The following is a 20,791-nucleotide window of genomic DNA, read 5'->3' on the forward strand; positions in this document are numbered from 1 at the left end:
CCACGGAAGAGTTAATTACCACACGCTCAAAGAATAACATAAGATGCTGTACATAAGCAACTGTTAAAATTCCTCTAGTTGCAGTTTGCTTGAGAACTGAGCACATTATGTGAAGCAGGTATCACTAGGACCATGCTGATCTTGCCTGAGGGGATAATGAATCTGAGCTGAATTAGAACACTTTAAGCTATTATCGCTTCTCAGCCACCAGTAAAACATCAGGTCAGGTGTTCAGAGGATGCAAAAGCTTCTATCAGTGCAGTGAGCCAGCAAGTCTTACAGCACCACGTACTTAATACTGGCTACGTCTGCCAATTTATTTTTGCGTTAAGATAGGTCAGAAGCATTCACATTACCACACATACTTCTCAAATAAGATTCTGAGTTACAACCATTAACATCGCATCAGCTTATAGATTTTTATGAAGCTACAGACACCACTGACCTGCATGGTAAGGGCCTGAGCAGCAACAGTACACAGCTTTATTTTACAGAACACAGCTTTATTTTACAGATCATGATCTACTAAAGGATGAGCCTTTCCAGGGACTGCACTGCTACTGACAATTACAAGTTGAATAATGGAAAAGGCAGAACAGCAACTAGAAATCTTAAGTCTAGGAAGGGAACGCTGCCTGCGGGTAGGGACTTTCAGCCCCTTCACCAGTAGCTATTGTTAAGTCACGTTTGACATTTATTTCATACTTTCTTTTTGCAAAGGTCAGATTTTTTTTAAGTGGCAATAACAGCGTACACCATTTTAGAATAAACCATGACCAGACTTACATTAATTTGAGATTTAGCACAGTACAGATTTAAAAAATAAAAAAAGATTCAGTTTAAAGCGTTGAAGTATTAACGGCTGGCAGCTTAGAGAAGGAGAGGTCTTGCTCTTCCTCACTCGACGATTAGCCTTCTACCTCCCATTTCTGTGTGTCACCACGAGCAAGCCCCAGCACCCTTCTGCCCACAGGATAACCAATTTGTACCATGAAAATTACACGAGGAGGGAAGCACGTTTTGTTGTGTCAGCAGTTTTAATCTGCTCTCCTTGCAGCAAGATAAGCACCAGATCTAATGCCAGCGGATAGGAGAGCAAGAGGAGAGACTGCAAAGCTAGAAATAGGGGAAGAGACTCCCCTCATCGGATGATGTTAAGCTGCCAGGTTGTCACAGTTGTACTGTGAAATTATGTCACTGAATACACGTCCCCTTCCAGCTCCGTCCGAACCGTCTGAGCACAACCTCAGAAAAGTTTCCTGTTCTGTTACATGACAGACAAACAGCTGGATCTTCTTTGTTCAACGTCTGAGCTATAAAACCAGACAACTTATGTTTTCAAAACTGCTTTAATGAAAGGCAACTTTGCTTGCCTTTTTCCTGTATAAAATTCAAGCCCTACAAGCACAACATACCAATATGTTGATGAGTATGGAAGGTGTACAGTACAATTAGAATATTTAGTAAGCAAAGGAAGAAACATTGAGATTTTTCCAGCTTTACAAGACAGAAGTTCAAATTTCCTTCACTGTAACCAAATTTGCCCAAGTTGTGATACAAATCCTTCCTGCTGCCAAGATTCTCCTCCTGCCAAGTTTAAGAAGTTGCCATATATTTTATCACTTTCCAAAACCAAAACCTTTTTTAAAAAAAATAATTAGCTGTATTCCTCCAAGGTACATCTGCTGCCTGGAATGGAGGCACCACAGCTCCATACCAAGCACAGAAAACTCCCCAGCACACCGTGATGGCAAGTTACCAGACTTATATCTGGCATTAAGCAAAATTGACAGAAGTTTGGCAAGTGGCTATCAACTTTAAATCATTTTACCACAGCCTCTAATCTCACTGTCTGCAATACTTACCATCTCTATCTCCCCGTGATAAACAAGGAGCGCCTAGGGCATTGCTGATTCAGAAGCAATTAGAACTGTGAAGGAAGCCTTCCATCTGCTTTTCTTCAGACATTAGGAAGAAATTATAGGAAGTCCTTGCAAAAAGGCCTGGCAAACATTTTCATGGGACACCAGGAACAAAGCACGCAGAAGCGATAAAGGCATAGTAGAAAAGAGGAAAAGGAGCAGAGTGCTGATAAAGAAGATGCTCCTTTCTTCCTAATCTTTCACCAAGCCCTTACACAATCTACTGCAAGACTAACACTTTCTGGCCATCCTGGAAGTTAGTGGGAAACCACTTCCTCCACTACTGGTGAACAGTTCTCACACCAGCAAGAATAAAAACAGTCCCTGAAGAATTGTTAACCTTCACATACTGAAAAGAATTCCAAAAAGAAAAGGTGGCATAAAATGGTCAGTATGAATGAAGTGAAAAATGCTACATAAGAAAACAACGTTTTTATTCTGCTCTCACTGAAATATGTTGAAGGAATCTCCTGATCTTTCTTTACCAAAGAGGGAACAATCAAATTATATCAGGATCCTGGAGGTGCTCAAATTCACATATTCCAACACCTTCCTACCCGCTTCAAAGAATGCTCATACCCAACAGCCAGGTCTGCATTCTCAGGACTGAACCGAAAAGCTCTCAGAGATATTTTTTTCAGAAACGTTGCACTGACCATGACAATCACCTTCTCAAAGTTGTATGGGATCCCGGAGGGGTCAAAAGAACAATGACACAAATGATTCTGGCAACAGACCAATAAGAGCTTTTGCCAAATGAGACTCAGTACCTCCATCCAGAATTCTAGGATACAGCGCTATTAAGTCTTTCACTGCGAGATGTTTGCTGAGAAGGAAGACCTGTACGAACCTGAGGAGATAATCTGAAACAGGGACAGTGGCAAGAAAGATAACTGTCTGTCTCCAAGATCAGGCAAGAGGCTCAGTCTACCTTCACCTTGTACACAGGTCGGCAAGGCACTGGACCACTACTGGGATCGCAAGCTTGAATGTGGACACCTAAACAGACTATACATGATAATGTGAGCATTTTAACTACTGCAGAACTTAAGACAGTAAATTCTTCAGGAGCAATGAGCTCTGTGCTCCTTCATGCCAGCAATTAGCACCTTCATTAAAGTCCAGGCAGCAGGTCTTCTCACACCAACAACTGACCTTTCCCATTCATGCCACACAGCTCCCCAGACAGTGACAGCTGTGTAGCTCTGCAGATGCACAGGTGAGCACTGGCTGTGCTGAAAACATCAAGTTAGAGCTACTGCAAACCTATTTCTTGTCTTTGACATCAGAAGCACACAGACTACACGAATATCTGACACTTGGCCAAAGACAGCCAGACAAGCACATTCAAGTATTGTGGCACAGAGTTAGTGGTACCTTCGCTGGAACACCGGGAGCGGGCCATACCGAGCAGAGCGCAGTTCTCAAACCACAGCAGAACTGAGGCTGCCGACACAGGTTACTGACCTAACACCTCAGCCTTTCTTTGCAATGAAGTGCAAGATAGCATCACCTAGGAGATGCTACTAAGAAAGTGCTTCAGGAGACAGCATCTCACAGAGTCCCTAAACTGATGAAATTTCCTTGTTGGGTTAACACCGCTGGATGAACAGGGATCCTGCACCAAAACAAGGGGCGCTGGCAGAGTTCTGCTGGAGAGGCATCTTGATCAACTTGGCCTTTGGTCTCAAGGGTTTATTCTTACATACACTGGCTGACCTCAAGAATCTTGATGGAGTGCTTCAAGTAGAACTTCAGGGCTATACAAAGAAGAGACTTACTCCTGTTTCTTCAGCACGCAAATGATATTTGTTGACATGCCCTCCCTGCAAGTCATGGTTGACTCAGAGACAAACAACAAACTTGGCTATCTGTCTTGGACACTGCTCTACCACTCAAACTGCTGAGCAGTCTTCCTTGGAGATCACACCTGAAACAGAACAAAAAGGACACTACTACATCAAGGGAAATGCCAAAGCAATCCAGAGAGCTGCAAAAGGCAGATGCAGAGGTGCTGAGATGTCTAGGTTTGAACACATGCTAAAAGCAATGCCACACACACAAAAGGGTCTGAAGGGTCCTGCAGAGAGACTCCACTATTTTTAACTGTTTCAGGAAAACAGTTTTCAAGAATGATCCAACATAGTATGGTCATGCAAAAACATGTGTTGCAGCCCACTGTCAAGACAGGATTGAGAAGCAAGAGTTTAATCAAGGCATAGAAGGGACAGAGACTGGAGGGGGAGGGGGAAACCCATCTTTTCTTCTCAGAAATCGCTGTAAGGAATGGAATATGTTTCACCTTAGAGGCCATGCCAGCGGAAAAACCTCTACTAGGCCTACATGCCTCCCAGAAGAAAGAAAAGAGAATACATCTGTCTCTATTTCTTAATCCAGACCCCTCTACTTTACACATGCCACAGATTTTTTCCCCCGTAATCTCCAAGAAAAACCCTTTTATTCTTTACACAAACTCCTTTCATGTCCCCAACAGCTCTCCACATTGCACCCCACAAGCACAGACCTCTCCATGAACATCCATACAGACCACAGGTCAATGACAATACAGTGCAAGACACATTGCTATTTGACTTACACTGCATTCATAGCATATTACTTCAAAAAGCGCAGGATTTCAATCTTGACCAAACACCAAAAGCCAATTGTGGGGAGGAAGGGGAAATCACAAAATCCACAGATTCTCTCTTCAGTTCAAGAATAACATTCATACAGCATATGAAGGGAAAAAACGTGAAGTTTAACATAAAAGTTTATCCTAGCACGTACATGCAGTATAGGTCACACACTTCAAAACCTCAACTCAGGTCTGAGCTACATGCTGAAGTCTTTCAACAGATTTCAGCATATACTTGCAAAGGCAGGTGATAAAGCTTAAGTTTTCCTTATGAATGAAAATAAATACCAAGTAGCAGGCCTACATTTGAGAGATGCCTGATGCTGCTTCCAAAAAGCAAGTCCATGACCACAAAGGAAGAATCTTGATCTTGCCTTTTCTTGCTTGTTATGCTTATCGGCAACTAATTGGCAGCTACTGTATTTCCCAAGCATGAATCTTATGTTTTGCTGGAATAGCCATCTTCCTGAACTTTGAAGCATGATATTTGGGTACATATGAAAACTTAAAGGCAGAAAGTGAGACATCACAGATTCCTTCCCCCAAACTGTGCTGTTACCCTATTTGTCTTTATATCGTCCCACAGCGATGAATAAGGTCAGTATTCTCTCCCGCGTAGCTGTTTCATCTGAATTCCCCTTCCCCACAGCCGCAATATTTTAAATCAGCAAACAGGAGAAATTTAAATCCAATATTCAATTTAATTCATTTGGCATTTGTACTTTCCCCAAGAATGAAACCAACTCAGTCTACTGAACCATGCTAATGAAGGTCACTTAAAAAAATAAAAGTTTGTCTTTTGACAGGAAGATTCTTTTACACTGAAACTCTTAAGTGCTAAGCCACCTAAGTTGCTTAACTTGCACTAGTATGTTCCTTCCGCACTAATGTGTAAGTTCTGTTTGTAAATCTGGCAACTAAATAGATCCTTTCTGCTTGCCAGTCCTTCAGATTTTTCAGAGTTAACAGATCTCATCTTTTTATTAATTCCTCTCCACCTTTGTGAACCTGGAATGAAGATACTGCCCTTTTTCTCCTTAGCTTGACTAAATTTAAGATTCCAGCACTTTTGTCACTTCTGACAACAAAAATATCTCTGCACCAGAAATGGCTATTACTAAAATCTACTACTGCATTTCAACAAACTTTATTTCCATATGCTAAATCAATGATTTCTAGTACAACATATTTTAAGCTCATTTCTTTTTTTCCTTTTACAACATTGGGCATAAACTTAGTCTTAAGTGTATTACCAGTCTAACAAATCTCAACTGTCATAATTTTAATATTTCAACAAAGTAGTTTTACATATTCTTTAACAATCAAATTTGTCTTAAAAAGCTTTTAAATGCTTCTCTCAGTTGTTTTTATTCACGTCCATATAATGACATAATCAAGGTAAATGTTTTTGTCAATGCTTATATTGCCTTTCAGAGACAGAAGTATTTGAGGCCAAAAAATAAGCTGCATTCTTCAGAGGAATGACCTCATTTTACCATCAGTCTGATGAACTATACTCAATTTACAGGAACAAAATTAATCATAGTTAGGATGCTCTCAGAAATCAGATACAGGCTGGCCATAACTACCGTCCACTGCTGCTTTAACAGGAAGGGGAGATCAGGGCCTCCCGACATCATCTCTGCTTGATACATATGAACAAGGGCACTTGGAAACTATGCAGCTAAGATACTAAACATCTGCAGCTAGATCTGAGATTTCCCCATCTTTCAAGGTTAATAGCCTTGACAGAGCAGGCTACAAAGCTCTGCTGGGAGCCCACATCAACACCTTCCACAGCAGCTTTGTCCCTGGGTCAAAGATGCTGACAGTTAACATAATGGAGTTCTTAAGCAGAGAAGAGACAGCTGGACAACCTTTTGCAGCTGAGACTCTCTCACCTTCTGCACTGGTATTTTAAAAAGGATGAGTTTACAATAATCATATATATAAAAAAAGAAAGAAGTTATTACCTTCCTTGTTCTAGACAGCATCAGACCGTACTTCTGGCAATTTTTGTCGCCTACAAAAAAAAACATCTGGAGACAAAACACCATGCTTTGAGGGAACAACTTCTTTCCTACGCACAGGACACTTGCCATAGGCGAGAAGAACTGGACATAACTCCGGATTCTGGACATATTCTGACAACAGCTGCCCCACACATTGATCCATGCTCGGATTAGCAGCTGGTACTTTCACTTTGAAGGGGCAGGAAGGCAAGTGAAATAACAGGAGGAGACAACAGCATCCAACTCGCTCACCAGCACAAAACAAGTAGCTGGAATTCCACCTCTGAAGGCTTGATGAGACACCACCGCTTGCTACTGCTGCTACAAGGAGGTCATGGAAGCGGTGAGGGAAGAGGAAAATTACACTTTTTACTTACCGTGCCACTGCTAGTAGTATTAAAAAAAAAAAAAAGGCAGCAAAACCATGCACATGAAGAACATCTCTGCTTTCTCAGCATAGCTTATTTCCACCCTACCCCCTAAAAAAAATAATCAAAAAAAAAAGAAGCTTAAAAATCTGTTTTTGCATACATCACCTACAGATAACAAGGCTGCATGATCAAACGGATCATTTAGGTCAGCAGTTTGAAGCTCGCAGGTGCCTACATCACAGAACTACCCATCAAAAAGGAGAAGCACACTGATCAATTCCCAACAGAAGGCAAAATTTCACACTTCTCAGTTAGCTGAACTATGTCACTCTTCCTAAATGCTTAAATTGGCGGGAATCTCCTGCAGCTGTCTTCCATGCTTCTTCTAAAGTACTTGGAAGTGCAAAAAGAACAGCTTCTCTAAACATCTTTTTGAAGTCTGCAAATACAGCAAGCTCCAGTTTTCTGTAACTAAACTTCTACCACCTTCACAGGTAGGCTATCCACAAGAAATGTAGTCAGTGCAACATCTAATAACATTTTACTGTAATCAGTTCACAAAGGGCTCCTAACAAATAAGCAAGAAACAAGACAGAGACCAAAGCTTCAGGAAAGTAAGCAGTCTGGCACAACAGCTGAAACAAAGAGATTCTAAAAGTAAAATGACATGTCTCTGACAGGTCAAGACACAAAGGTTTTTTTCAGGAAGAAGTAGTGACAGAACACACAAGAATCAGCAAACAGAAAACAGAGTGCTTTAATTAGAAGCACAGAGCACATTTCATGGTAAGCTAATGTCAGCACTAGATACGGGCCACACTCAGACACAATTAAGTTAAGAAAGATGCTATACACAATATTCACATTTCTATTTTGACTGTGCTTACTACTGTTGTTGTTCCCACAAACGTGGCACTGCATAAGACAACTCACATAGGAAAGTGGTATAGCCACATTCATCTGGTGCTGCAGAACCACCCACATCAGGGCTAACTAACTAAGGCTATAAACTCACTGCACAATAGATTTAACAACAATACCAGCTTAAGATGTTCCTGTTTGTATTCCAACCAAACCAAGGGGAGAGCCTGCTGCAAGTGCAGGTTGTAGTTCTATAACTCAGGACTGCTGAACACACTTTGAATAATGAAGCCACAGAATCATTTTACATCATTATACAAATACAGTTACACTGCTTCAGAAACTAGGACAGTCCTAGAGCCATGTATCATGCTGCATAGACTTACAAGCTCTTACAAGGAATCTAGACTTCATTATCTACCATACAACCCAGATGTAACCCAAGAGTCAGCAGAAATCTAAGAAATCATATCAACCATATGGGCTTGATAAAGCCAAGGGAACATATACATCGCCTGAGTTTTTTAAAGAGAGATACACAAGTCAGAGAACTCTGTTCACACAGATCTAGAAAGAAAAGTGGTTAAAACATGAGTACTGGGCAACAGCAGGCTGGTAAAGAGGTTAAGAGCTGAGCAATATGAAGTCAACATCCACATTCAGGGCATAAAAGGAAAAAGAAGGACGACCAGAAATACAGAGACCACAAAAAGTGATCAAATGTCAACAAGAAGAAGCATTAATAAAGGGAATGAATCTCTATCCTTCCCATTTCTTTCCTCCTTTATTTTCCACAGATGCCTCATTAATTGGATCACAGGATCCCAGTGCAAGTCCTTCATGCAACAAAACGTGCTTCCCTCCTCAGCAAGTCTCAGATACGAGCCTCTCTGCCCAACAGATAACGCCACCCAGCATTACAGAATATGGTAGCCAGTACACACTTCCACACAACTATTCCACCAGAGCTCAGCGGCCCTTTCTGCAGGCTACCTCTCCGCACGTTCCTTTCACCCACGTCCTCCCACCGAATGGCCCCCTAAAACATTCCTGCCTCTTCCAAACACTAAAAAAGGGTCAGCGCTCTACTTTGAAAGGCCTCCCCCGAGTACTAACAACAGTGGGCTGCTACTTTAGCCGTGATTTCTTCCGGCTAAAAGCACTTAGCACAGCATTACTTAACTCTGCTCCTAGCCGGCTCAAATTAGCATTAATATTTACACACGTATTGTCCACATTAGGAAGCCCACCCTCAGATACTGCCAGTCAATAAAGATGCGCCACTCTTAACGAAGGTGGGAGATTTAAAAGCTGTGTCCGTGCAGGCGCAGGCAAAATAAACACGGAAGACAACGGCATTAACCCAAGAAGAAAGGCTGCAGGATAAGGCGCGGACCCGGACGGCGCATCTGCCACCCAGGGCCGGCCCCCTCCGCGGCAGCCCGAGGCGGCGAGACCCACGGCCTTCTCGCCCAGGAGCGCGGGGGCCGCGGGCCCCTCCTCCGCCGCCCGCGCCCCATCCACCTCACGCAGGCCCTCGCGGCCCCGCACGCCGCAGGCCCGCCCCCGGCCCGCAGGCCGCGGCCCCGGCTCGCCACCCGGCCGCCCCGGGCCCGCGCTCCCCCTCCGGCTGGCCCCTCCCCGCCGCAGGCCCCAGCTCACCCCCAGCAGGCCCAGGCCTACGGCCTCGCCGGTGGAGGCCCTCACCGCCCAGCTCCTGCCCCGCACCGGCCTCACGGGCGCCGCCGGGGGCTCCGCGGGCGCCGCCCCGCAGCAGGCGGCGGCCCGGCCTCACCTGTCGCCGGCTCGGCAGGGCCTGGGCAGCGGGAGGCTAACGGCTCCGCAGCGCGCACAACAAGCCGCTCGCAGCGCCGCCGGCCACGCCCCCTCCCCGCCCGCCGAGCCCCGTTGGCTGCCGCGCGCACGTGTTCCGCGCCCCGTTGGCCCGTCGGCCCGTCCGTCAAGCGCCGGTCGGGGGCGGCCTCTCGCGGCGCGCTGGGGGGGAGGGGGGAGGGGCGCTGCGCGTGCGGCGCCGGCGGCCTGCCGCGCGGAGTGGGGCCCTGCGCGCGCGCCCGCGGCCTTCGCCACGGCCCGGCCCGGGGCACCGCGGAGCGGCCGTGCGGCGGCCGGGGCGGCCGGGGCGTCGGGCCGAGCCCGGCAGCGAGGCCGGGGGTCTCCCGGCAGCCTCTGCGGGTGAGCGCGGGGCCTGCAGCGGCCCGCTCCGCCAGCGGGCCTGAGGGGAGCTGCCGGAGAGGCGGCAGGCAGCGAGAGCAGAGCGATCCCCGCCGCGACGGGTCAGGGCTTCAGAGACGGCCGGGAGCCGAGCCGGTGCTCTCCCGGCCTCGGCCTGCTTTGTCGGGGCCTGCACAGCTCGAAGGAAGGAGCTGGGAGCAGAGCGCGGTCTCGTCTCCGTTGCTCCCTGCCGTACCGCTCCCGCAGCAGGAGAAGCGCGAGTTCTGCCCTGTAGCAAAAGTCAGACTTGAGCAGAAGATGCAGCAGGACAGCCCCAGGCTCTGGGGTGTTTGTGGTCAGCGCCTCCCGTTAGCTGATGGGTGTCAGCGCCAGCTGTCGCTCAGGTGAATGGGGAGCCTCCCTGCGCAGCAATACAAAGGAATGCTTGTGACTGGTTAAGAGATGGGACTGTTCTGTGTGAACGACGCCAGTGGTGACCTGCAGGAGAAGCTATGGCGGTCAGTGCTTTCCTGCGCTCCAAGTCCCACCGCAATGCCCTTAAGGGACCTGCTGCTCAAGAGTCTTCCCTCTGTCCACTGCCAGCAGTTTTTTGGTAGCCAAGGGCATCCCTTTACATCTGAACCTATTTCCACTGCACAGGAGGAGCCTGGGACTGTACAATTCCCCTGTTCAATGTCTTTTTCCCGTTAACACGGTATCCTGCAATAACACCCGCGGTACCAAGCAGTACACTTAGTGCGTGACGTACTTGTAAGCTTGCAAGTCTGTAAATCCTGTATACCTGTGGAGGTACTCAACTTTGGCCAAAAATTCAGAATATTGCTGCGTTAAAATGTGTGATGTTCTTTTTCATGGACAGACAACTCACAATTTGCATTTTACTTAGCTGAGTAACATAACTGAAAATCAAATTAATGCACCTTCCTCTAGACTAGAACAGTGAGATCTCACCTGGGTAGGAACTTGCAATATAGTAGCAAAACCATATCACAGAGTATGTGTTCTGTGCCATTTCCTTGCACACGTGCGTGTCAGAATACTCTCTACCTAGTAATAGTTACACTGGAACACATGGAAAATCACACGATGAAAGCGCAAATATCTTTCCTCTGCCTATCTCAACGTGGCCTCTGGCAGGGCCTTGTGCAGTAAATTCCCAACAACGTGGCACTGACGGTATCTGGTTTATCCAGACGCCCATTTCAGAAACCCCTTCACGTGCTGCCGTTACTCTGGGCTCCTCATCTTGTATATGTTACAACCAGGAACAGCCCAGCCTCTTCCGTAGTCCGAAGGGCACGGTATCAAAGAAAACATAATGGTCAGCGTCATTAAATGAAGAGTCCATCGAGGAGGTTAATGATTAAGAGAGATGTTAAAAACATTGCCGTTTTCTTTTTTTTTTCTTTATCATAGCTTGCAGTGCCAGATGGGGAATCCTCGCATGTCAACTCCAAGCCTGACAGGTCTGGAAATATCCTTCAAGGCCTCATAAAACATTAAAGATGTTTGTGCATCTGTTATTTGCTCATGCTGCTATGTATGCCAGTCACAATATCACAATTTTGTCATTCACATCAATGGCAGCTTTCTGTTACTGCGGGGTTTGTATTTGCCTTGTACCATTCAGGTTTTAATTAAGCAATCCCATTCCTGGGCCTCAGATGGGTCTCGGATCTCCAACAATTGAGGCCATGGGCACAAGGCAACGCTGCACAGAGCTTTGATGCCTTTATCTTGTAACAGCACATTTGCAATCTCATCATTTCATTTATCACCATAAACACTTATTTAAAACCATGATGGCAATTAGAAGGTATTATCCTATTAAGCTGTATGTCAGTTTTTAAAGGAACGATCTCATTTTGCTGAAATACGTTGTCTGTTGCAGCGTTTCAGTTCGATGTGAAAACACATCAGTCTGAAGGTTTCATGATAACGCGGAATTTTAGAAACGTGAAGCTAGGTGTCCCGGTGAAATCGTCTTACGGCAATGCAGCAGAAGTGACATCAGGCTCTTCGCAGGTATGTTGTGTCATATTGTTTCTTGAGCTATGTTGAAACATGAAAAAAGCTCGCTGCAAACAGGGTAATACTGGAAGCCACTTGTCAACGTGGTTCTCGCAGGGCGGGAAGACGAACGGCGTGAAGTGAGTTACCGACGTGGCGGAAGGGTTATAACCGGCCACGAATAGACACGTCAGGTGGAAACTTCAGGTTGCAAAAGGAGGGGGATCGTTGCAGAGCTTTCTAACAGCGCAAACGCCACACAGACGGTGGGAAGGCCGCAGACCCCTCTCCCCTCACGGATGCCCCCCTGGTTTAAGAGCAGCCGCTGCCGCCCCGGCACCCAGCAAACGCCAGGTGGTCCCAGGCTCCGACAGGCTCTTCGGCGAGCCCCCGCACAGCAGCTCCGTGCCTTCGTTTCCCTGTTTGCACGTTGTTTCCTTGGCCATGGAAGCCCAGGACTGCCGCGACACCGCTCACCCCCGCCGCTGCAGGACCGGCCCCTCAGCCCCGCGGCGCGCGTGAAATGGCGGCCACAGCCGCGAGCAGGTACCGGCGGGGCGGGGTTGGTCTCGGGCCCGCCCCCGGCAGGCCCCGCCCCCGGCAGGCCCCGCCCCGCTTCCCCACGCCCTCAGGTTGGGTAAAATGGCGGCTGCGGCGCTGCCGGGGGTTCTGTGTTTGGTGGTGACTTGGTCTCGCTGTCCTGCTCTCAGGTATCCCACCGCCGCCCCCGGGACTTGGTGTGGCTGCCCTGCACAGGGCCTCTTTCCCTGGGGGGGGCGGGCATACTGCAGGTGCTGGAGTGTTCTGGGGAGCTCCTGGTTCTCTGCTGTTAAGTATCTCCCTGCTGAAAGGTGTCCTGGCTCCTGCACAGCCTTCCCTCCCTGGCCTCCCCGTGCCTTTATTTCTTTCCTTCCTTTAGGGTCTCACGTTGTGCTCTGATTTCTCCTTCCTATTACGGGACTGCTGCCTTCTTCACCCTCCCCTGGGGCTCTCCCTCCCCAGGGCCTCAGCCCCTGGACTTCCATTACCTTCAGGCTCCCCTGCCTCTTTCAGCAAATGTCCTGACATTGCTCTGAGACTTTGCTTACCTAATCCAGCTGTCTGCTCCTCTTTTGGTTTGTGGCTCTGTACTGGGATGTCGTTAGCCAGACTTGAGGGCTCCTGTATTGCTCCATGTCAGCATCCTTCTGAGTAATGCTTTCTGGTTTTCCTCTTGGAGTTTTGTTATGCTTTCCTCACTCTTTCTGGTATTCAGTGTGTACTCGAGGGTAATTTCCTCACCAGAGATCTGGTCCAGTAACACCCACTTGGCTGGAGTAGTTTGTCCTCTCCTCCTGCGCGTTTGCAGGAGGATGGAGTCGTACTCGGTATTTTGCTCCCATGGGAGTTTCCTTCCTTGCGGTTAGTTGTAACCGTTCCTTTTGTTCTGCCCGTGCTGTCATTTCACTTGTGAGGTGAATTATGTCACCTGGGGCCTGTTTGTCTCTTCCAGTGAATTGCAGCAGAACTTCTCTGGCCTTTCCCAGGTCAGTGCAGGAAAAGGCAGAAATCACCGTGCTGAGGTTTGAAGCAGAGCAAGCCTCTTCGGTCAATGGTGGGTGTGTTGGCTGGTGAACGTGTTGGTTCAGGTTTCTCTGCACCAAGCTTCTCTAATTAAACCAGCCATGCTTAATCATTTGTGGATAGATGTGGATAAGTTTTAATTCAATTTAAATTTGCAGTTATTATAAGCTGTTATTGAAGCTGATTTTTTTTCCTTGCCCTTTCTTTGATTTCTCTTTTCCTTTGTAAGTGCCTCCCCACTGTTTGTTGTGCTGCAGTCACACTGTTAGTCTATTAGTTTCTGAAATAATCATCTCCTTTAAAATTTAGTAGTGGGTAAAATACTGCCAGTCAAACAAAAAAAGGGAAGGAAGCAAAATGGAAGCTTTTCTGGTTGCCAGTAGTCATCTTATTGCAAGCTCATCATTAATGAAGCTTGTGGTTGTGTGTGGTTTTATACCAGTTGTGAATGGTATCTATGTAAATTGTTTAACTAGATGTAGTGGTTATTTGTAGCATAGTTTTATTTGTCCAGTGAGCTGTTAGTTTTATATTACAATTAAAATCTAGAAGTTTTGATAACCATTTTTATAATCTTCAATCTTGCTACATGTCAGACTAAACAGAGAAGGAAATGGCTGGGAAGCTCCTGGGGTCTTTTGTGGTGAATCTGATTATGCATTTAAGTTTGGGGACTTCAGATCCCTTCTTAAATCATAAAGACTTGCAGTGACTGCTGGTGGCGTGTTTTTGTTAGCTCATGTCTCTGGCACGTAGGAGCAAACTAATACTTTTTTTTTTTTTTCTAGTAGTAGTGTAAATCACTACTTCTGTGTATTGCTTACTAGTTCTGGCCTGGGCATGAGACCTTGTTGCGTGCTCTAATCTTGTTTCGCCTAGAAAGATAGGCTAAGCTTACTGACTGACCACGTTTTGTAGTCTCAGCTTGGTGTAAAAAACACTTTGTCCAACTTTCAGTAAGACGCTATTAATCACATTTTTCATCATCTTCCAGTCCTTGAAATTTCAGGATGATGTTAAGCAATGGTAAAATGCACAGTAAACACACTGGTTTTTTTGTTTCCCCAAAGACATGGGGAACACACCTGTTTTTTCTGTGTATTGGAATGGTTGTCAACCAGGTGTCTACATATGAACTAGTAGTAGGGAGTTATGAAAAGCCTGATGTGAGCTTTAAGAATTGTTGTTGGAGAGCAGCTTGTTAGTCTTGAGATCAAATATTTATTCCCACAAAACCAAATACATGGAAATAGATTTACTGACCTGTTCTCATATGGCTCAAATGTCTGCAGTGATGTATAACTGCTTTACTGAAGCCACAAATTTAGTCTGCATGTATCAGCAGTGGTAGGTCCATGGATACTGCTGCCAAACTTGGCACAAAGATTGTTTGGACTAGCACCAACAACAATTACATAGTGCTCTGTGTTTTTAATACATTGGATGTGAATGGTTTGCTTTCACTGCCAGAGGTTTGTGGTTTCCAGAGCATGTATTCTTGATGGTCTTAAATACAGAAAATGTGGTGATATGAACACCATAATGCCTAAGGAATCTCCCGGGTTTTATGAATTAATTAGTTGGCTTGAACATTTATGGCACTTGTGCAAGCCTTAAGTGTCTCTTATCACCACCATGGAAGCAATAAAGCACTACAGAATTACTGTGTTATCAGGCTTTGAGTGTCTTTATACTTAAAAGATGTATTTTGAAATTCTAAGAGAGACTTTGTAAAGTCACATCATTAAAATATTCATTTATTGCACAATCATCACAAACTTCACTTACATCAACAAAAAGAATTTGCCACACCAGGGCTGAGGGAAGGCATGACTATACCTAAAAATGTTTGAAACATCAAAGCCCTGTTGAATCTTGCATTGTAGTAACATGAGTCTGTACAGGGCACCAAAGTTTGGAGAAAGCTTGAGTGTCAAATTAGATCAGAATCCTAGTTGAAAAGGACAATGTAATTGTTGTGCTAAGCCTACCAGTTTGCAGCAAATACTTGGTGAAGCAACATGTAGTCTTGATCCATTTTTATCCCCAAATGTGTAGACTTTTGCATTTTCAAGGTGAGTGCTTTAGATAATCCTTTAACTTAATACATCACACAATGAAGTTAAAGATCATAGAATCCCAGACTGGGTTGGGTTGGGAGGGACCTCAAAGCCCATCCAGTTCCACCCCCCTGCCATGGGCAGGGACACCCTCCACTAGCCCAGGTTGCCCAAAGCCCCATCCAGCCTGGCCTTGAACACTGCCAGGGAGCCAGGGGCAGCCACAGCTTCTCTGGGCACCCTGTGCCAGGGCCTCACTGCCCTCACAGGGAAGGATTTCTGCCTCAGATCTAATCTAAATCTTCCTTCTTCCAGTTTAAAGCCATTACTCCTTGTCCTATACTACATGCCCTGATAAAGACTCCCTCCTCGTCTTTCCTGTAGACTCCCTCTAGGTACTGGAAGGGGCTCTAAGGTCTCCCGGGAGCCTTCTCTTCTCCAGGCTGAACAACCCCAACACTCACAGCCTGTCTCCATAGCAGAGGTGCTCCAGCCCTCAGATCATCTCCGTGGTCTCCTCTGCACTTGCTCCAACAGCTCCATGTCTTTCTTGTGCTGGGGACCCCCGAGCTGGACGCAGAACTGCAGGGGGGGGTCTCACCAGAGCGGAGCAGAGGGGCAGAATCCCCTCCCTCAACCTGCTGCTCACGCTGCTGGACACGCAGCCCAGGACACGGTTGGCTTTCTGGGCTGCAAGCACACGTTTCTGGCTCGTGTTGAACTTCTCGTCCCCCAACACTCCCAAGTCCTTCTCCTCAGGGCTGCTCTCCATCTATTCTCTGCCCAGCCTGTAGTTGTGCTTGGGATTGCCCCGACCCATGTGCAGGACCTTGCACTTGGCCTTGTTGAACTTCATGAGGTTCACATGGGCCCACCTCTCCAGCCTGTCCAGGTCCCTTTGGATGGCATCCCTTCCCTCCAGCGTGTCGACCCACCACACAGCTTGGTGTCATTGGCAAACTTGCTGAGGGTACGCTCGATCCCACTGCCCATGTCACCAACAAAGATGTTAAACAGCACCGGTCCCAGTACTGACCCCTGAGGAATGCCACTCATCACTGGTGTCCACTTAGACATCAAGCCGCTGACCGCAACTCTCTGAGTGTGACCATTCAGCCAATTCCTTATCCACGGAGTGGTCCATCTGTCAAATCCATGTCTCTCCAATTTAGAGACAAGGATGTTGTGTGGAGAGTGTCAAATGCTTTGCGCAAGTCCAGGTAGATGACATCAGTTGCTCTTCTCTTATCCACCAGTGCTGTAATCCCATCATAGAAGGCCACCAAATTTGTCAGGCAGGATTTGCCCTTAGTGAAGCCATGTTGGCTGTCACCAATCACCTCCTTATTTTCCATGTCCCTGAGCATAGTTTCCAGGAGGATCTGCTCCATGATCTTGCCAGGCACAGAGGTGAGACTGACGGGTCTATAGTTCCCTGGCTCTTCCTTTTTTCCCTTTTTAAAAATGGATGTTGTGTTTCCCCTTTTCCAATTGGTGGGAACTTCACCAGACTGCCACAGCTTCTCAAATATGATGGAGAGTGGCTGAACGACTTCATCTGCCAGTTACCTCGGGACCCACGGATGCATCTCATCAGGTCCCTTGGACTTGTGCACCTTCAGGTTCCTTAGATGGTCTTGAACCTGATCTTCTACAGTGGGCAGTTCTTCATTCTCCCAGCCTCTGCCTTTGCCTTCTGTGACCTGGGCGGTGTGGCTAGAGCCCTTGTCAATGAAGACCGAGGGGAAGAAAGTTGTTGAGTACCTCAGCCTTCTCTGTATCCTGGGTAACCAGGTCTTCTGTATCATTCTTGAGGGGCCCCACATTTTTGCTCATCTTTCTTTTATCACTGATGTATGTGTAGAAGCTTTTCTTGTTGCCTTTGATGTCCCTAGCCAGATTTAATTCTATCAGGGCTTTAGCTTTCCTAACCTGATCCCTGGCTGCTCGGACAGTTTCTCTGTATTCCTCCCAGGTTGTCTGCCCTTACTTCCACCTCCATAGGTCTCCTGTTTGAGTTTGTCCAGGAGCTCCTTGTTCATCCGTGTAGGCTTCCAGGTGTTTTTGCCTGACTTCCCCTTTGCTGGGATGCATCGCTCCTGAGCTTGAAGGGAGGTGATCCTTGAATACCAACCAGCTGTCTTGGGCCCCTCTTCCCTCCAGGGCTTTGTCCCATGGCACTCTACTAAGCAGATCCCTTAAGAGGCCAAAGTCTGCTCTCCTGAAGACCAGGGTAGTGAGCTTATTGTGCGCCCTCTTTGCTGCCCTGAGGATCTTCAACTCCACCATTTCACAGTCTCTGTCTTCAGGGATTATCCGTCAGTTAACTGATCAAAGTGCTGGCTGATGTGTGGCTATTCAGCAGTATGTCTGACAGTTGTTTTTTCCCTGTTTCCAACATTGCATTTTGGATATGTTTACATGCTGAACACTTTTCTGAACAGGTGGGATGTCTAAGGATGTCTACTCACACAGATCTGCATTATTTGTGCCTTTTAAAGAGTTTAACTTCAGAAATTCTAGTCATCTAGTCCTAAGTATCTTAGGTGTTACAGCTGTCGGGAGATACAGACCATCAGCATAGCAACAACAACCCAAGCCCTGTCTTTCAAAAATCTCTCCTGAGAACAGCTTAGAGATGCTAAAAAGCACTGGAGTCAAAACTGGCCTGGGGAAAATTCATACCCAGTCTAAGGCATATCAGCCATCATATGGTCATGTGTGAGCACTCAGGTATGACTGAAACCAATTCAGAACGGCCCCAGGTGTATCAGGCACGGCCTTCAGGTGGTATTTTGTACCAGTACAGGTTAAGGGTTGACCTGCTGGGAAACAGCACTGCAGAGAAGGACCTGGCAGTCCTGGTGGACAACAAGCTCTCCATGACCAGCAGTGCGCCCTTGTGGCCAAGAAGGCCAATGGTGTCCTGGGGTGCAGTAAGAAGAGCATGGCCAGCAGGTCGAGGGAGGTTCTCCTCCCCCTCTGCTCTGCCCTGCTGAGGCCACATCTGGAGTTCTGTGTCCAGTGCTGGGCTCCCCAGTTCCAGACAGACAGGGAACTACTGGGGAGAGTCCAGCAGAGGACTGTGAGGATGAGGAGGGGACTGGAGCATCTCTGGTGTGAGGAAAGGCAGAGAGAGCTGGGTCTGTTTAGTCTGGAGAAGACAAGACTGAGAGCGGATCTCATCAACGCTTATAAATATAAAGGGTGGATTTCTAGAGGAAGGGTCCAGACTCTTTTCAGTGGTGCCTGGCGACAGGACAAGGGGTGACAGGCACAAACTGGAACACGGGAAGTTCCACCTGAACATGAGGAAAAACTTCTCCCTCTGAGGGTGACCGAGCACTGGGACAGGCTGCCCAGAGAGGTTGTGGAGTCTCCTTCTCTGGAGAGATTCAAAACCCTCCTGGACACCATCCTGTGCAGCCTGCTCTGGGTGATCCTGCTCTAGCAGGGGGTTGGACCAGATGATCTCCAGAGGTCCCTTCCAACCCCCGCCAGTCTGGGATTCTGCATGATATCATTACATCCTAGTATCAATATTGAAAGGTCTCTTCCTATCCTCCCTCCTCCAACCCTGCTGAGTTTGCTATGGCATGCGTACATTTAAGCTGTCTTACATGACTTGGTAATTAGTTGTCCTGTAACTATGGTCTGCTGCGTTCTAACCCGACCTCTCATGTTTTAATCAAAGTTCAGCAGCAGATGTAGATGTTACTTCTACCGCCTGTATGATATGGTGCGGGAAGAGGTTCAGTACAGTTTGAACTGGGTGAGCAGTAGGCTTCTGAAGAAAGTAAGCCTCTCTCCTGTGAAATCATGATGTTCAGGCTTTAGGATCTACCTGATAGCAATAAAGAATATTTTTTCTTCCCTACCTTACGGGTTAATCTGGTGCACTTAGTGCTTTTTATGTTTGCTAGTTAACTACCTTGAAGATAATACTCTAATACATCTTTTAAGAACAGTACTGGGAGAAAAAAAAAAGCCAATGTGACTTAAAAAATTATCTTTGATAAAAGTTACAAGATGTTCACCTATACATATTTTTTTTTAAGTGTTCACCTGCTTTCTAGAAGATGCCTGCACTTCAAAGTTTTGATTTATTAGAAGAGCTAAATCTGATAATAAAATTAAGTCAAGGCCGTGATGTGGATTCAGCTTTCTTTCTGAATGACAAAATGCTGCTTCTGGTGAGGATGGGAAGCTGCTAGGTTTTTAAGACTTACAGCATGATGGTTTTGAGTTTATGAATTTTTGAATGTACAGATTCTTCAGTATCTTTTGAAGTCTCTTTACAAGGCATGATGATTCTTGTTTTGTCTTCAAGGCTCTTCTCACTGAATGGAGACTAATGCTTGTAATTATTAAAGTAACATTAGTATCGAATTTTAAAATGTTTTGGTTTAAATGTAAGCTATTGCCAGTGACTTTCCATTTTAATAGTTTTGAAGTTGGAAACAGTAAGTTTGTTACCACAACTTCACCTACGCAATTAAATAACTAAGCACGAAAACAAGTGACATTACAAACTATTAAAAACGTCTTTGCAAATGTTGACTTTTTAAAAATAAAAGCTCTATTATTTGGATGTTGAGGCAAACCGTGGCTTCAGAATAATATATGCGTGAGCAGTGGAGGTATAGCAAGAGGAGGAACGCTCTAATGGTTTTCTTCCTTCCTTGGTAAGCAGAGAAAGCGTACGATCCGACAGGCTTTTCGCGCAAGTTCTTAAGTTGGTTTTCCTCGTGCAATTGAAAATGTCATTTTAGCGAACTTGTTCTGTTAGCTGTTACAGCTAATGAACCTTAGTATTTTTTTCTCCCTTCAGTTTTGGATTTCTATGCTTCCCCCCCCCCCCCCCCCAAAGCAATAAACTAGCTTATTTGCATTGTACAGCTCACGCTTTAATTTAACTCTAACAGCAAACTAAAACTTCTGAATACAGAAAATAGGTTTGTAAGCTAATGGCTTATGGGCATATGAAAAGATAATTTATTCACTTTCTAAATCAGGTCTGCAATAAAACTTGCAAGGTAGAAATGGAAGTGTTATATTTTCTTTCAGGAGGGATCAGCATTGGCTATGGTAACTCAGGGTGTCTGAGCTACTGCTGGTTCATCCACACAGACCAAAGAGCAGCTTTTTTTTGTGATTGAAATAA

General features: G+C 46.2%; 2 protein-coding genes across 27 annotated transcripts in view; one reads left to right on the top strand and one right to left on the bottom strand.

Annotated features, from left to right (window-relative positions):
• Positions 1 to 9,698, bottom strand: part of ELAVL1 (ELAV like RNA binding protein 1) — a 50,127-nt gene extending 40,429 nt beyond the window's left edge. For all 3 annotated transcript variants that reach the window (XM_054805473.1, XM_054805471.1, XM_054805474.1), the window contains exon 1: positions 9,597 to 9,698. The gene's annotated coding sequence lies outside the window, so the exon portion shown is untranslated. The remainder of the gene's footprint in view (positions 1 to 9,596) is intronic.
• A 1,692-nt stretch (positions 9,699 to 11,390) lies between these two features.
• Positions 11,391 to 20,791, top strand: part of MATK (megakaryocyte-associated tyrosine kinase) — a 33,656-nt gene continuing 24,255 nt past the window's right edge. For 15 of the 24 annotated variants that reach the window (XM_054805457.1, XM_054805447.1, XM_054805449.1 and 12 more), the window contains exons 1-2: positions 12,140 to 12,550; positions 13,497 to 13,598. The gene's annotated coding sequence lies outside the window, so the exon portion shown is untranslated. Of the gene's footprint in view, positions 12,551 to 12,624; positions 12,715 to 13,496; positions 13,599 to 20,791 lie in introns of those variants that run through there. The other 9 variants (XM_054805444.1, XM_054805460.1, XM_054805464.1 and 6 more) reach the window with 6 other exon arrangements.

The sequence above is a fragment of the Grus americana genome, chromosome 28, assembly GCF_028858705.1.
Source record: "Grus americana isolate bGruAme1 chromosome 28, bGruAme1.mat, whole genome shotgun sequence".
In the NCBI taxonomy this organism is placed as follows: domain Eukaryota; kingdom Metazoa; phylum Chordata; class Aves; order Gruiformes; family Gruidae; genus Grus; species Grus americana.